The sequence below is a fragment of the Trachypithecus francoisi genome, unplaced genomic scaffold, assembly GCF_009764315.1.
Source record: "Trachypithecus francoisi isolate TF-2019V2 unplaced genomic scaffold, Tfra_2.0 Lachesis_group18, whole genome shotgun sequence".
In the NCBI taxonomy this organism is placed as follows: Eukaryota; Metazoa; Chordata; class Mammalia; order Primates; family Cercopithecidae; genus Trachypithecus; species Trachypithecus francoisi.
Genome location: NW_022681463.1, coordinates 22,696,054 through 22,712,423, shown reverse-complemented (window position 1 = coordinate 22,712,423; position 16,370 = coordinate 22,696,054). Strand labels below are relative to the sequence as shown.

Sequence of the window (16,370 nt, the reverse complement as noted above, 5' to 3'; positions counted from 1 at the left end):
GAGCCTGACTTTTGTCCCTCTGTTTCCTGCACTATCCCCCACAAATAGAACCATGCCTCGCACAAAGTCAGTACTAAATAGATATTTGTCGAATGTTTCAGTCCATTCACAATACTCTTGCTATTTGCAAATTATTCCAGAATTGCACTTCATTTAATTCTTGCCTTCCAAAAAGTGCAAATTGATGTATCAGTACTGTGAATGAATACCTTTAAAATGTTTAAGTGCTTCATCATAGGGGAGTGTCACAGCTGCTTATCATGATGTAAAGATTGGTTTTTAAAAAAAAACTGTCATTTTCTCTTGTAACTCAATATTTCCATTTCCTCTTCTAAATGAAGAAATAAAAATGGTTTTCCTGAGTTGCCAGATAAAGTCCTTATTCAAAAATTGTTTGAATTCCATGAGCACAAAATAATTCCATTTGATAAGGCATATTTTATTAGTATTTACCATCACTTTTAAGGAAAGGCACATGTAGGAGATTGCCTAGTGCTGATATTGGATGACCATATATCAGAAAAATATATATTAAATTACACTTGATCATTTCTGTATTTCTAATTTGAGAGAATATTTCTGTCAGTCAGTGATTCAGGATCCTGTATTTAATTAGCTGTTAAACATTTATTACAAATTTTGATTTTGTCATTTTTTATTAAAATAGTTTAGCAAACATGATTCATTGAAAATAATATTCTCATCCCATGTTAAAAATAGTTTTCTAATTTTATTTTTTATACTCAATTCTTTTTACCTTATAGTCACCAAAAAAAAGTAGAAGTGAATGTATCCCCCCAAAATTCATTTCTACCTGGGCTCTGTGAATGTGATTTTATTTGAAAATAGAACATTTTCAAATATAATAAACTTAAGATGAATTTACACTGCATTGCTAAAGATCTGAAATCCAGTATGACTGACATTCTTATAAGAGGGAAATTTGGAGATGGACACAGGCACACAGGAGAGATGCGTGTATAGATGGAGACAGAGGTTGGAGTTAGGTTGCCACTGGCAAGAGTACCAAAGATGGCTGGCAACCACTAAAAACTAGGGAAGAAGCATGAGTTAGATTTTCCCTCAGAGCCCTCAGAAGGAGTCAATCCTATTCACACCTTCATTTCAAATGTTCAAACTCCAGAACTGCAAGAGAATGAGCATCTGTTCTTTGAAGTCACCAGGTTTGTGGTCATTTGTTACAGCAGTCCAAGGAAATATATACAGAATAAAATACAGTACCAGATCTGTTCTCATCCACTGGCAAACATTTTTTGGAATATTAATTCTGGAAATGAAGAGTTGATTGTCACTTTTTTTTTTTTTTGAGATGGAGTCCCGCTCTTGTCACCTAGGCTGGAGTGCAATGGCACAATCTCAGCTCACTGCAACCTCTGCCTCCTGGGTTCAAGTGATTCTCTTGCCTCAGCCTCCCGAGTAGCTGGGATTACAGGCATGCACCACCATGCCTGGCTAATTTTTGTATTTTTAGTAAAGACAGGGTTTCACCATGTTGGCCAGGATGGTCTCGAACTCCTGACCTCCGGTGATCCACCCTGCTTCGGCCTCCTAAAGTGCTGGGATTACAGGTGTGAGCCACCGCACCCAGCCGATTGCCACTTTTGGAGTATTAAGAGTCGGTCTTTATTAGCAAGTATCTCTATCTGCCAGTTTGGGTTAGAACTGACAATGGACCAGATGCTTCTATTACCAGTATTTCAACCTCCAGAGGATCTGGATAATAGTTTTCAAGTAACTCTCATAGTAGCCTAAGCTTACTTAAACTCTAAAATGCAAGAATAGAAATAGACTCAGGATGCCAAAAAGTCATATATTTATCTGATTTAAACTCATCAAACTGAAATTTAAAATAAAAATTATCTTGAAAACCTGCTACATAGCAAACACTGTGTTAGGTTCTGGGAATACAACATTGAATAAGACAATTTCCCTGACTTCAAGGAATTCGAAGTATGACTGTAATATACAATGAAATATACAATGAAAAGGGAAACATGAGGCTACAGAAATAAAATGAGACATATCATGTTCAGCTATATGCTGAAGGCATTTGCAAGTCATTGAGGAGTTTGAAGTTGGGAAGCAACAGAATAAAATCTGTTGTTTAGAAAACAGCACGGGGTAGAGTGGAGAGTAGTTTGGGCAGATACAAGCCTGGAATGAGTGGGAGATCAGCTAGCCATTATAGCTGACATTCTGAGAAAAAGGTGAGGTGGCTTCACATAGAGAGTTAGCAATGAAAACGTGAAAGCGAAAAAATGGATAGATTAAAAGGATGTTTAAATGCTTAATCAGCAAAGTTTAGGGATTTAATTGGGGGTAGAGATGGGAAGGAGAGAGAGGGAGGAGGGAAAGGCAGATGCCAGTTACTGGAAGTTAGTGGTGTCATGATGCAGTTTTCTCCAGGGAGGAGGCCCAAGATGAAGGGCAGGGTCCAGGTACACAACGGAGAGGCAGGAACAATGGGCTACATTCAAGGAAATAGATTTTCTGTTATTTACATTAAAGTTATTTATATACCTACCCACTCATTTTATTCTTTCAAATGAATTAGCCTGCTTCTATTTATGAATTGCATTTGATTGATTTGGCTCATTATTTAACTAAAGTAAGTTCAGTCAACTTTCAAAAATAGCAAAAACAGGCCAAAGTGGGAGGATCACTTGAGGCCAGGAGTTTGAGACCAGCCTAGGCAATATAGTGAGACCCCTGTTTCTACAAAAACAAAACAACAACAACAAAAAGTATCCATGCCTGGTGGCATGCAATTGTAATACCAAATTATAAAGGCTGAGGACAGATGATGGCTTGAGCTCAAGTGTTCAAGGCTGCAGTGAGCTATGCTCTCACCACTGCATTCCAGCCTGTGTGACAGAGAGAGACCCTGTCTCAAAAAAAAAAAAAGGTTTTTTTTGATATTACACAGCTAGATATTTTCAAAACATAATTAAAAAAAGAAAAGAAATAATTTGAGGTAATTTTAAAAGATATAATTTTAAGTAAATTTTAAAAATCTACATGAATATTCCTTGCTGTCATTAGATGGTAAGTATTTAACTGAACTTTGCAGGTGATGGCAGAGACACAGGCTAATAATAAACACGATGACTTGAAGTAGTAACTCAATTGATTAAGATATATTAAAGTTAAGTATGATAAATTTATTTAAAAGTCATATTTAATTTCATGGACATACTAAGTAAACAAAAAGTACAAACATTGTTCCAGAAATAAAACTGCAACCTTTAATGATCTGACCCGAGGCCTCAACCTGGCTCTCAGTTCTAATGCTCTAACACTGGATCCATGTGTGTTTTACTCCAAATCCAGATCCCAGGGTACAAGAATAAGACAAATTGTCTGTAATCAAGAGGGAAAATACCAATAACTATGATTAAATTAGAAAAACAACTGGCACGGAAGAGCATTAGTCAGAACTATTAGTTTTCTAGAAGGTTTTTTTTTTTTTTTTAAATTCAAAAACTGAAGTATGGACAGGTGTATTCTGTGTCCTGTGAAGCTGTGGGACAATTTTAAAGGCTACCCTTTCAGTAGTGTCAATATTATTAACCTCAACGTAACCACATTCTTTGCACAATGAATATTTCAGATTTTCCAAGATAAGTCTACAGAAAACAGCAAATGGATTCTTCACTCTGCATTTTTTTTTTAATTCTAAGGTTACATTCTTTTAACTCTTCAGACTGTACCTACAGTCTATATCACATACTGTTTCCTAGAAAACTAATAAAGTTTAGATCATCTGAATTGCTTTTCTATTTTTCTATTTTTTTTTTCACACTGGTATGAATCATACTTCTCTAAGCAAATGTGTTCTTTAATGTATTACTTTTCTTGCTTTGAAAACTCTAAAACTACCTACTCTAATTTATAATATCACAGAACTTTACTCTGTGTTCATTATACATTTATCCCAATCCTATCACTTTTATTCTACATACAACCCTCATCAGATTGTCACTGTCTTTCTTATCATCTGTGTGGGCATTAGTCACGAGACTGGAAACTTCTTGGGGTAAAAATATCCCAGTATTCATAATGATATCGGCTAGATTCCGGCACCATACATGAGAGGTATTTTATCTGTTGTTTGAAATTGATAGAGCCTTATAAAAAACCATATTTTGGCTTGGCACTCTACATGACAATATTTATGAATCATTATGAAGTGCAAGACACAATACAAAGTGTACATTCAATCTTATACAGAGCATTTGGGGACATCTATATTGCAAAATTTAGAGTTCTATTTATTTGGATTTGAGAATGATAATGTGACATGTATGCCGTTTTAAAGTCACACCTGTTCCAGCACTGGACAGCACCATGTTTTGCCTCCCATGTTTCCGGATCAGGTTTTGCCACCAAATGAGTTCAAGTTGTGTCAAGTTTTGTTGCGTAATACAATATTTAAAAATCTTCTAGTTTTAAGAGCTGGTATTTTGGTTTTATTGTTGTTGTTGCTGTTGCTTCGGGATTTTTGTGGAACACACTGTCAGACAAACAGTGATCCAAACAAAGAAGGAAGAGATAGGCATTTCAGGAAAATGACATAAAGCATAAGAAAATAGAGATGGGGGGGGGAAGAAATACTTCAGAAAAGACATGTAACCCAGAGAGCTGGGAGTATAGATCTTGGGAACGGGTCAAGTGCATTACAGCTGGAGCAAGGCATCAAGGTTGAATTATAGGAGATAGATGTTTTGCTCCTATTTTTTTCCGGCTTTATTGAGATATAATTGACAAAAGTTGTATATGTTTAAGGTATACAACATAATGAATTAATATGTTTATGTGTTGTGAAGTGATTACCACAATCAAGCTAATTAAAATGCCCATCACCTCACATAGTTATACTGGTTTTTTGTGTGTGGTGAGAACACTTGAGATCTACTCTCAGCAAATTTCAACTATACAACACAGTGTCATTAACTATAGTCACCATGCATACATTACATCACTGGAACCTATTAATCTTCTAACTGGAAGTTTATATCCTTTGGCCAATTTCTCCTGATTTTCCCAACTTCCTAGCCCCTGGCAAACACCATTCTACTCTCTGCCTCTGAATCTGATGTCTTTAGATTTCACATATAAGTGAGACCATACAGCATTTGTCTTTGTGTCTACCTTATTTCACCTAGCATAATATTCTCCAGGTTCATCCATGTTGTCACAAGTGTCAAGATTTCCTCTTTTTCATAGCCAATATTATACTGTGTATATACCACGTTTTTTTCATCCATTCATCTGTTAGCAGACACTTTAGTCTGTTTCCATATATTGGCTATTACGAATAATACTGCAGTGAACATGGAAGTGCAGACATCTCTTCAAGATATTGAGATATTTTCCTTTGCATATATACCAAGAAGTGAGATTGCTGGATCATATAGTAGTTCACTTTTTATTTTTATTTATTTTTAATTTTTTTTTTGAGGCGGAGTCTTGCTCTGCCGCCCGGACTGGAGTGCAGTGGCCGGATCTCAGCTCACTGCAAGCTCCGCCTCCCGGGTTCACGCCATTCTCCTGCCTCAGCCTCCCGAGTAGCTGGGACTACAGGCGCCCGCCACCTCGCCCGGCTAGTTTTTTGTATTTTTAGTAGAGACGGGGTTTCACCATGTAGACCAGGATGGTCTCGATCTCCTGACCTCGTGATCCACCCGTCTCGGCCTCCCAAAGTGCTGGGATTACAGGCTTGAGCCACCGCGCCCGGCCAGTTCACTTTTTATTTACTTATTTTTAAGGAACCTCCATATGGTTTTCCATAATGACCATACTGAATTAAATTCTCACCAACACTATACGAAGATTCCTCTTTCTTCATGCCCTTGCCAATGCTTGTTATTTCTTGTCTCTTTTTAAATAATAGGCATCCTAACATGTGTGAAATGACATCTCATTATGGTTTTGATTTGGATTTCCATGATGGTTTGTGATGTTAAGCATTTTTTTCACATACCTATTGGCCATTTTTATGTTTTCTTTAGAAAAACGTCATTCCAGTCCTTTGCCCATTTTTAACCAGGGTTTTCTTTGGCTATTGAGTTGTAGTTTCATATGTAATTTGGATATTAACCCCTTAACAGACATCTGGTTTGTAAATATTTTCTTTCACTCCCTGGGTTGCCTTTTCATTTGGTTGACTATTTTTTTTTTTGCCTCTTCCAGAGCAATTAAATGTACTATTAGCTATGCTAGCCCTTATTTATTCATGACTCCCTGTCTCTAGACACAAAACTCTGAGGAACAACTGGTCCATATATCCTGCTGCTTATGTGAGTGTTCTATAGACACTTTAAATTCAATTTGTCTAACCATATTCATCCATTAATTTAACAAGCCATTATTAGCCAATGTATAAGACATTGGAGGTTCAATGGTGAAAGTCATACCAACTGCATTTTTGGTACAATTACTTCAATAATGTCAGACATTACAAAATTACAAACTGAAGCATACTCTGTGGAAGGAATGAATGTCCTTCTCAGAGGGTGTGTAAGAAGGAAGCTTTTCCATATCTGGTGGGGTTGATGTTCCCTGAGGAAGTGATAGCTGATCTGGGATATGACAGTGAAAAGGAAAGGAAGGAAGGCTACCAGAATGGGAACCAGCATGTGCAAAACCCCTGTGGCAAGGCAGAGTGGAAGTAATCAGAGAAAGTGAAAGAAATCCATGTGGAAAGAAAGCCAAGGAACCACTGCTTGTGTATGAAACCATCTCTGTTAGCTCTCCAGAAGCCTTCTATCTGCTCTTCCAGGCACAGCCCCCTTTCTTCCACTGAAGGAATAGTAACTACACTGTTCAAATATTTATGGCAATAATTCCTTATTATGTTTAGTTAACCACTCTTAAGAATTTCCTTTTAAGTTTATAGAAATGGAACCATAAAGCATATAGTCTTCGTGTATGATTTTACCTACAGTACATTTTGTTTTTCCAATTTTTTTATGTTCTTGAGTCACATATTTCATTCATTTTGGATGCTCGATAGGATTCTTCGTATGAATATACAATAATTCATGAACCTAATGCTTTGACGATGAACATTTTTTATGTTTCTGTGTTTCTAGTGATCACAAATCATATATGATTAAACATCTAGGCACACATATGCACGTCATTTCTCTAGAATAAACAGCAAGTATATATATATATATGAACATGAACATATGCAAGCACAAGTTCATGCATAATACTAATATAAAATTATGTACTATTCTATCTCCTTTCACATATTTTCTGTTTTTGCCTCTCTTTTCATCACAATTGACGTTTTCTTCTTCCCCCTCTTCCATTTAATGATCTCTCTGCATCTTATCCATTGAATTCTTAATTTAGGCTATTTCACATATTACATTGTTTTAGTTCTAGAATTTCTATTACTTTCTTTTCTGAAAAATCTGCCTGACAGACCTCTTAGTCTATATAAACACAATCGAACACAATTTTCTATTATGATGGAAATATTCTATAAATCAGTATTGCACAATACAGTATTAACCAACCACACATAGCTATTCAGTTCTTGAAACATGGCTAATGGAACTAAAGAATTGAATTTTTATTTTTATTTATTTATAATTATTTCAAAGTTAACATTGCCAGCAACTTTTATATTAGACAGAAGTTCTTCTATGATTCTATTTTCACCATCCACTTACACTTAAAAAAAAAAAAACCTAACTCGCTCAGGGCAGGCATGGTGGCTCATGCCTATAGTCATAGCAGTTTGGGAGGCCAAGGCGGGAGGGTTGCTTGACTCAGGAGTTTCAGACCAGCCTGGGCAACAAAGTAAAACTCCATCTCTAATAATAATAATAATAATAATAATAATAATATAAATAATTAGCTGGGAGTACTGACGTGCACCTATGCTCTCAGCTATTAGGGAGGCTAAGATGGGAGGATCACTTGAGCCTGAGAAGTAAAGGTTGCAGTGAGCCATATCATGCCACTGCACTCTGATCTGGGCAATAGAACGAGACCCTCTCTCAAAAAACACAAAAAACATAAAAACTAACATGCTCAATCGGAAAGATTTGGAAAAAAAAAAAAAAGAATTATAATTAACACTCAATTGTCAACATTCATATTTAGTGTATAAATTATATACACTATATAAATTATATACACTAAATGAGATTGTGTACATACCTATCCATATCTACACATATGCACATAACATAAACAAAATAAATTTTAATGTTGGTTTATATATTTTATAGCCTATTTTTTCAAACAATATTTATAAAATAATTTTATGCATTAAATAGTGTCTAAAATCATAGACTGTAATGATTATGTAAGATTTTACCCTTTGGTTCTACAATAATATTCTCTTATTGCTCAACATTTAGACTACTATTTTGATACTGTTGCTAACATGATTATCTCTAGCTGATTTTTTAGTATTATTGAGATTACAGTAGGATTGCTGGAAGAAAATATCCAAATATTAAAACATTTTTGGTATTTATTGTCAAATTGTTTTTTGGAAAAGTTATACCAGCTTAAATTGTCATTAGAGTAAGTTAAGAATGCAGTGTGAATTTAAGTCCTGTTTCTCCTCTACCTTTTCCTATCTCCTCTTTTTCTGTACCACCATATGACATTTGTCATAGTCCTGTTCTTCAATATCTTTGTTCCATAACCTCTGTATTAAAGGTTCCCTTTCCCCATTCCATGTTCAGCTCTCCTGTCTTAAATGCTAAATCTCACATCCATATTTCCAATCTGTCATATCTTTCAAGATCAAGTCCCACTTTTCCAATATGTCTGCTATATATATGTGTGCTTGTCCCTACTGACTCTCATCACATCTAGAGTTGAATTTTTAACATTATCTCTGCCCCCAGCCTATCCTAATAACTCAACTCCCCATGTGTTCAGATTTTCCTTTCTGTAAGCAATCCCATTGTCACTTGAGCACAAAACCCCCCCTCTTTGTCTCTTTTCCTTTATTTCACAAATGCCGACGGTCATCAAGAATGGTTAAATTTTCATTTGCAATATGAATCCAAGGCATGTCTTACTTTGCATATGGCTGCTTCCATGCTAGAACAGGTCTTTATCACCATGGCAATTTTCTTTTGAATACTGTTCCTGCATTTAGACTTTCCTTCCATTAATCTATTCTACTCAATGCTTGCAAACTAATCTCAATTTAACATTTTGAGGGTACCACTGTCTTCATCAAAAGTCTTCAGTGTCCCCCTGTTGTCTTTTAAGCAACCCCAAATTGCATAATTTGTCACTTATCCATTTGTCCCGTCAGCCAGCCATTCAAAATGTATTGGGTGCCTACATGCTTTTTTCCTTTGGAAAACTGCCATTCAGCTACTGGAGCTACTTAGCCCTTGCTTAAAAAGGGTGTGAAGTGCCTGGGAGTTTATATCCCCTTGAGGTTTCCACGAACCAGTGACCAAAAGATACTGACCAAAGCCCCAGATCCATAGTGTGCCTTATAATAGCTCTGAAGCTTAGTTTGCACTCCAAAATTTCCCTGTGGAATCAGGTTAAAGCTGTTCTCCTTGGGCTTTGCGTGGCGATCACACTCTTGCCCAACTTCTTTCTCTTCCTTGCCCTTCACTAGTTGCCTTATTTATCTACCCTGGAGCCCTTCCTTAATAAATTATTTTCATGTGAATTCTTTTCTTAGGTTCTGCTTCTGGAAAATCCAAAGAAAACCACTTTTGTTAAGAACCAAAGACACGATCACTACTGCAAATGAACTCACGCTGAGTAGAAAAATAGACATGCAAGCCAACAATTTAAATTTTAACGTGCTATCTACCATAATAGTGGGATTTTCAAAGTCCTGTGAGATGAGAAAAGAATAAATACCTACCTCAGGTGAGGGAAGTCAGAAGAATTTATTTTTTTGAGGCAGAAATAAAATAAAAACTAGTTATAACAAACAGTGTGGGAAAAATTTAATGGTATAAGAACACGAAATTTTTCAGGAAATACAAATAACTCAATGTATTATTATCAGAAACAATATTTGATACAAGGGAGGGAGAGGGAATTGGTCCTGATAGGTAAGACGGCAGAAACGTGAATTCAAAACATTCTCTGAGTGTGGTAGAAAGAGCTTATCTAAGAATGATGGTTTCCAGCTTCATCCATCGTAAGGACAAACCACATGTTCTCACTCATAGGTGGCAACTGAACAATGAGAACACTTGGACACAGGAAGGGGAACGTCACACATCTGGGCCTGTTGTGGGGTGGGGGGAGGGAGGAGGGATAGCATTAGGAGATATACCTAATGTAAATGACGAGTTAATGGGTGCAGCACTCCAACATGGCACATGTATACATATGTAACAAACCTGCATATTGTGCACATGTACCTTAGAACTTAAAGTATAATTAAAAAAAAAAGAAAAAGGAAATAAACACTCAAAAAAAAAAAACTTATCTAGTTTATCTTTCAAAGATGGCAAACAGGCTGGGCGCGGTGGTGGCTCACGCCTGTAATCCTAGCACTTTGCGAGGCTTAGACAGGCGGATCACGAGGTCAGGAGTTAGAGACCAGCCTGTCCAATGTGGTGAAACCCTGTTTCTACTATAAAAAGAAAAAAAAAAAAAAAAAGCCAGGCATGGTGGGGTGCGCCTGTAGTCCCAGCTACTTGGGAGGCTGAGGCAGGAGAATCGCTTGAACCTGGGAGGCAGAGGTTGCAGTGAGCCGAGACTGAGCCACTGCACTCCAGCCTGGGCGACAGAGTGAGACTCCGTCTAAAACAAAAAAAGATGGCAAACAATATGGAGAACCCAGGAGGGCGATGCCTTCAATTCTAGAATTGGAGCTGTTGCTGTGGCAGCACTGTGGAGCACTGCATGTGAAAGTTGCATGTAGGGCTAGTCTGGAGAATGAATCATGAGAAATCAAATACCATGGTGAGCACAAAGGGCTGAGAAGAGACATAATGTGAGACATTAGAAGAAATTGGTGGTAGTTGGTGATTGATTGGGTCTGTGGTAATATTCTAGGCTTTGGATCACCCTGCCAGTCACAAAATCCAATAGATTTTTTTTTAACTTAATCAAGATAGCAGCATTTTCCCTCCTTCTTCAGCTTTCTGTTGGATTGTTTTGCTACCTTTTGTACATTTTCCAAATTATCCGTGTTGACAACACATTACTCTTTTATTTGCAAAATGGAGTAGGAGGTAAAAATGAAATCGTAGGCCAGGCACGGTGGCTCACGCCTGTAATCCCAGCACTTTGGGAGGCCGAGGTGGGCAGATCACGAGGTCAGAAGATTGAGACCATCCTGGCTAACAGGGTGAAACCCCGTCTCTACTAAAAATACAAAGAATTAGCCGGGCGAGGTGGCGGGCGCCTGTAGTCCCAGCTACTCGGGAGGCTGAGGCAGGAGAATGTTGTGAACCTGGGAGGTGGAGCTTGCAGTGAGATGAGATCCGGCCACGGTACTCCAGCCTGGGCGACAGAGCAAGACTCATCTCAAAAAAAAAAAAAAAAATCATAGCATATAGACAACTTACTAAAAATTATTGAGTTAATCAGAAAAAGCCTGTTGATAATCAGTATACGTGTGAAACATGTCCAACCTCAATCATACTTTTTAAAAAAATGTATCATTGAAAGAATAAGGCCGGGCGCGGTGGCTCAAGCCTGTAATCCCAGCACTTTGGGAGGCCGAGGCGGCGGATCACGAGGTCAGGAGATCGAGACCATCCGGCTAACACGGTGAAACCCCGTCTCTACTAAAAATACAAAAATTAGCCGGGCGAGGTGCGGCGCCTGTAGTCCCAGCTACGGGGAGGCTGAGGCAGGAGAATGGCGTAACCAGGAGGCGAGCTTGCAGTGAGCTGAGATCCGGCACTGCATTCCAGCCTGGCATCATAACGAGACTCCGTCTCAAAAAAAAAAAAAAAAAAAAAAAAAAGAAAAATAAGAATATGAGATAAAAATTTAGTTGTAAAACATTCATTTGGGCAAAGATAAAGAATCATGCTAATGCACTACCTAGTGCATACATAGTCTGTGAGACTATGATAGGTCTAAATTTTTGAAGAGCAATTACAAATATCTGGCAAATTAAAATGCTCACTTCCTTTCATCCAACAATGGCACTACTAATAATTTTACACTAATAATCAATCTAGATGAATATATATATAAATACCTATTACAGTATTATTTATAATAGCAAAAAAGTCCATTAATAAAAACTCATTAGTTACATTATAAAATGACCATTCCATGGAATATTATGCAGATGTTATAAAGGATGTGTTAATGTAAATGTGATCAATAAATATTGTGTTAAAAAAAGAACAGTAGAAATTGAGTTTTCAGAGTATAATTTCATCACCATATAATGAGAAGAGATATACACTGAAAATTTCTGAAAGGATGCACCCAAAACTACTAACATTATTTGCCACTGGGACTTGAAAATGATAGAGATTTGCTCTTGTCATTTATTTTTTTCTCCAGGAACAACAGTAATTTGGCCATAAAATTAATATGAAGAAAGGGGCACTAACAAGATAATGTAGGGACAGTGTTTAGTTTTTATGTTTGTGGAGGAGGAGATAAGAAATTAAGAAAATGTGGCACATACACCATGGAATACTATGCAGCCATCAAAAGGATGAGTTTGCGTCCTTTGTAGGGACATGGATGCAGCTGGAACCATCATTCTTAGCAAACTATCACAAGAAGAGAAACCAACACCGCATGTTCTCACTCATAGGTGGGAACTGAACAATGAGATCACTTGGACTCGGGAAGGGGAACATCACACACTGGGCCTATCATGGGGAGGGGGGAGGAGGGAGGGATTGCATTGGGGAGTTATACATGATATAAACGTTATGCACATGTACCCTAGAACTTAAAGTATAATAAAAAAAAAAAGAAAAAAAAAAAAGAAAAATAAATAAATAACAAATAAATAAAGGGGAAAACATTTGAGTTTTCATAAAAAAAAAAAAAACTTTGTATAATTCTGTTGAAATAAAATAAACATAAAATCCTTATAGTCACAACTCTAAGAAAGGAAAGGTACTTACAAATAGGAAAATAGAGGCTAATCCCACATCCCAGAAGTGTCAAACCAAGACTAGAATTCAGACCTCCTGACCCTTGGCCCCACTGCTCTTTCTGTGATCCTAAGAAATGGTGTATCTATGCCTAGAAAATCAAGCCAACTGAGGTGGACAAGATCTTGGCCATTATTTCTGCTTTCTCTGAATATACAGGATTGATTTTGAGTTTGTAAATAAATAAGAAAAGTCAAAGGGTTGTCCGTGGATCGCTAAAGTTCCTCTGTATTCTGAACCTGAATATCTTAATTCAATACAGTTGCTCTAAAAGGTTGCTTTCTCAAGCACTGAAAATTATGGTTCCACTTATGTCCCTAATTTAAGGGAAGAGACGTTTTGAATTGGAGACAAATAAACTATGTCATAACCCTTCAAAGCTTGCTCAGGAAGCTTATACCAAATGCCTTGTGTGTACCTGTGCTTTTTGTATTCTGACCCTGAATGTATTGCACACATAAGGTGACATGTCTGCCATAACTTTCCTCCTAAGTACGGGATAAATGAAATATTAGCACATGTTATCTGGCACCTCACCAACTGATTAGGTTGTTGTTATGAAGTGCAAATGCCCAATGATATAAAATTCCAAGCATTACTCTACTGAAAATGAGAAGGCATCACTAGCATGTGAGTGAAAAGAATATTATGTCCTTCCCTTTTCTATATGTTAGAATTGCTTTATATTGAAAAAATAAGTTAAATAATATACCAACCCAACGCTTGTAAATTACTTTATCCATCTACTTCTAGGAAATTACAAAGAACAAATTTCATTATTTTAGCATAACAGGGATGGATTTTCTCTTGTGATACTTTGTGATTTGTTAATATATTAACAATGGATTTTTTTCCTAGTGTTGTTTAGGATACTTCCTGCAATGTCTCATTCAAATTGTCAGTGATTTTTACTATGTATTGTAAATGACGCATAGCCACCATATATAAATATTTGTTGAGTTCAAGATGACTAAGTTAAACTGGGGTAAATAAAATGGAAACAAGACATCAGTGAATATTTCAGGATATAATCCGGCAATTGCATGTTTCTGCTGGCTTTTCATAATAAACCATGTTTTTTCTTCTAATTAGAAAATGTTATCAATAATAAAAATGCTAATTATACATCATCAATATTTTTATACATAGTTCAATTCTTACAAATGTCCTAATTTCAGTTTAGGAAATTGATGTGTAAATATACTTTGTAAGACAGGCAATTTTATAAGAAGATTAGTAGACTAGTGAATTAAAATTTCCATTTCCTATGCTGCAGAGCACTTTTAATGCAATTTGAAGGGAAAACATTAGTGCTCAGCATTTACAATTTGTCATTTGTCATTTGGACTAAAAACTCTAAGTGTATAGAAGAATTGCATATATTTCTTAAATTTCCAGTACTGCACATGCTACCATAATGCAGAGTTTTACAAGGAGGTTAGTGTAATTCAATGATTTATCACAAATATTTCAAAAAGGTGCTATATTGTGGACCTTATATTCCCCTCATAGTTGCTTCAGGAAAGGATCTCATTTGTCACTCCTTCTTGGCATTTGGTTCTATTCAGTTCTTAACTAAAATAAGGAAAAAATGTCAACCTATACTGAAGCATTTCAACACAATTGGAAACATTATGCATACTTTTCAATAGATGAGAGTATACATTTACAAAGTATTCACAAAAAAGGATATTTTTGGCCAAAATTTGGTTGAGATTTGTTGAAAGGAAGTACATCTCTGATCTACTTTTTTAGAACTTTCTGGGTTTCGAGGTCTTAAACAGAGGCGTGCATGCATGTGTGTGTGTGTATGTGTGTGTGTGTGTACAAAAATGTACTGTGTTCTTAAAAATGCCACTGTTGGTGTTTCCAAAATGAAGCTACTAAAAAAGAGAGAATTGGTGTCATCTAGAGAGGGAGAGGAGTTGGAGGACTGGTAATGCAGAGAGTGCTTGGAAAATAAAACTACAGAAAAGAGGCTACAGTTTGGATCAGAAGCAATTACCTGATCACTAAAAAACAGAGAAGAGAGAGAAAAAAACACAGGAAAATAGGGTCAGAGAGGCAAAAAGAGAAAAATCAACCAGTATATTTGGACCGTAGAGAGTAAAAGAATGAGAGATTTTTCCCCTTTCTCTTCATGGGTTATGAAATTGAGGTTTTCCATGTAATTAAGAAAGGATGGATCTTAGTGAAGGGCATATTGTCACCTATGAGAAAGCTGCGAGAAGTGTAGGGAAGATTGGAGAACATGGCTGACATTGTTGTTTTGGGGTAGTTGCTCTAAAACTTCTGCTATTCAGCCATGTGGAAGAGGTAAACAGGTATTTGGGGACATGTTTGACACTTGATCACATGTAATAATAATAATACATAGTGTATTTTTTAAAAATATAATTTATGTGTTGAGCAGGATATAGTTCAACAATGATAATTCAGAAACTTTACCTAAAAGCCAATTCATAAGTTATTCTATAATTGTTGTTAACCTGGTGGGCATATTTTCTAGAGATTTCAAGTGAGCAAAAATTGTCAAGAAATAAAATCCATCAGGAGTAATGTCAGCTTTGCCTATGCATCCTAGACACACTAAAGGGGTATTTAAGGCCGGGCGCGGTGGCTCAAGCCTGTAATCCCAGCACTTTGGGAGGCCGAGACGGGCGGATCACGAGGTCAGGAGATCGAGACCATCCTGGCTAACACGGTGAAACCCCGTCTCTACTAAATTATACAAAAAATTAGCCGGGCGAGATGGCGGGCGCCTGTAGTCCCAGCTACTCGGGAGGCTGAGGCGAGAGAATGGCCTAAACCCGGGAGGCGGAGCTTGCAGTGAGCTGAGATCCGGCCACTGCACTCCAGCCTGGGCGACAGAGCGAGACTCCGTCTCAAAAAAAAAAAAAAAAAAAAAAAAAAAAAAAAAAAAAAAAAAGAGGTATTTAATATTTCAGTTACGGCTATAAATGATCTTTGCTTTAAAATTTAAAAATGTGTTTTCTTTAAACTGTGGTTTCATTTTCTTAGGCATTTATTCAAATAATACATATGTGTGAATGTATGTGATTTTTAGACTATAAAATACTTTGAAACTGTTAAATAAATCTTTGCTAATAACACATTTCGTTATGGAAGAACTTTAGGATAACTTTGCTCTCAGTATTGACTATTGTCATTGTAGAAGTTCTGATAATATAATATTTATATAAGGACTCTGAGTTCAAATGCATCATCCTAAGGCAGTGAAAACATATT

The 16,370-nt window shown here is 36.6% G+C and overlaps 1 protein-coding gene across 1 annotated transcript in view; it reads left to right on the top strand.

Moving 5' to 3' along the window:
- The window catches only part of GPC5 (glypican 5), a 1,526,087-nt gene that overhangs the window by 1,318,190 nt on the left and 191,527 nt on the right, over positions 1 to 16,370 (top strand). The gene's annotated exons all lie outside the window — the stretch shown is intronic.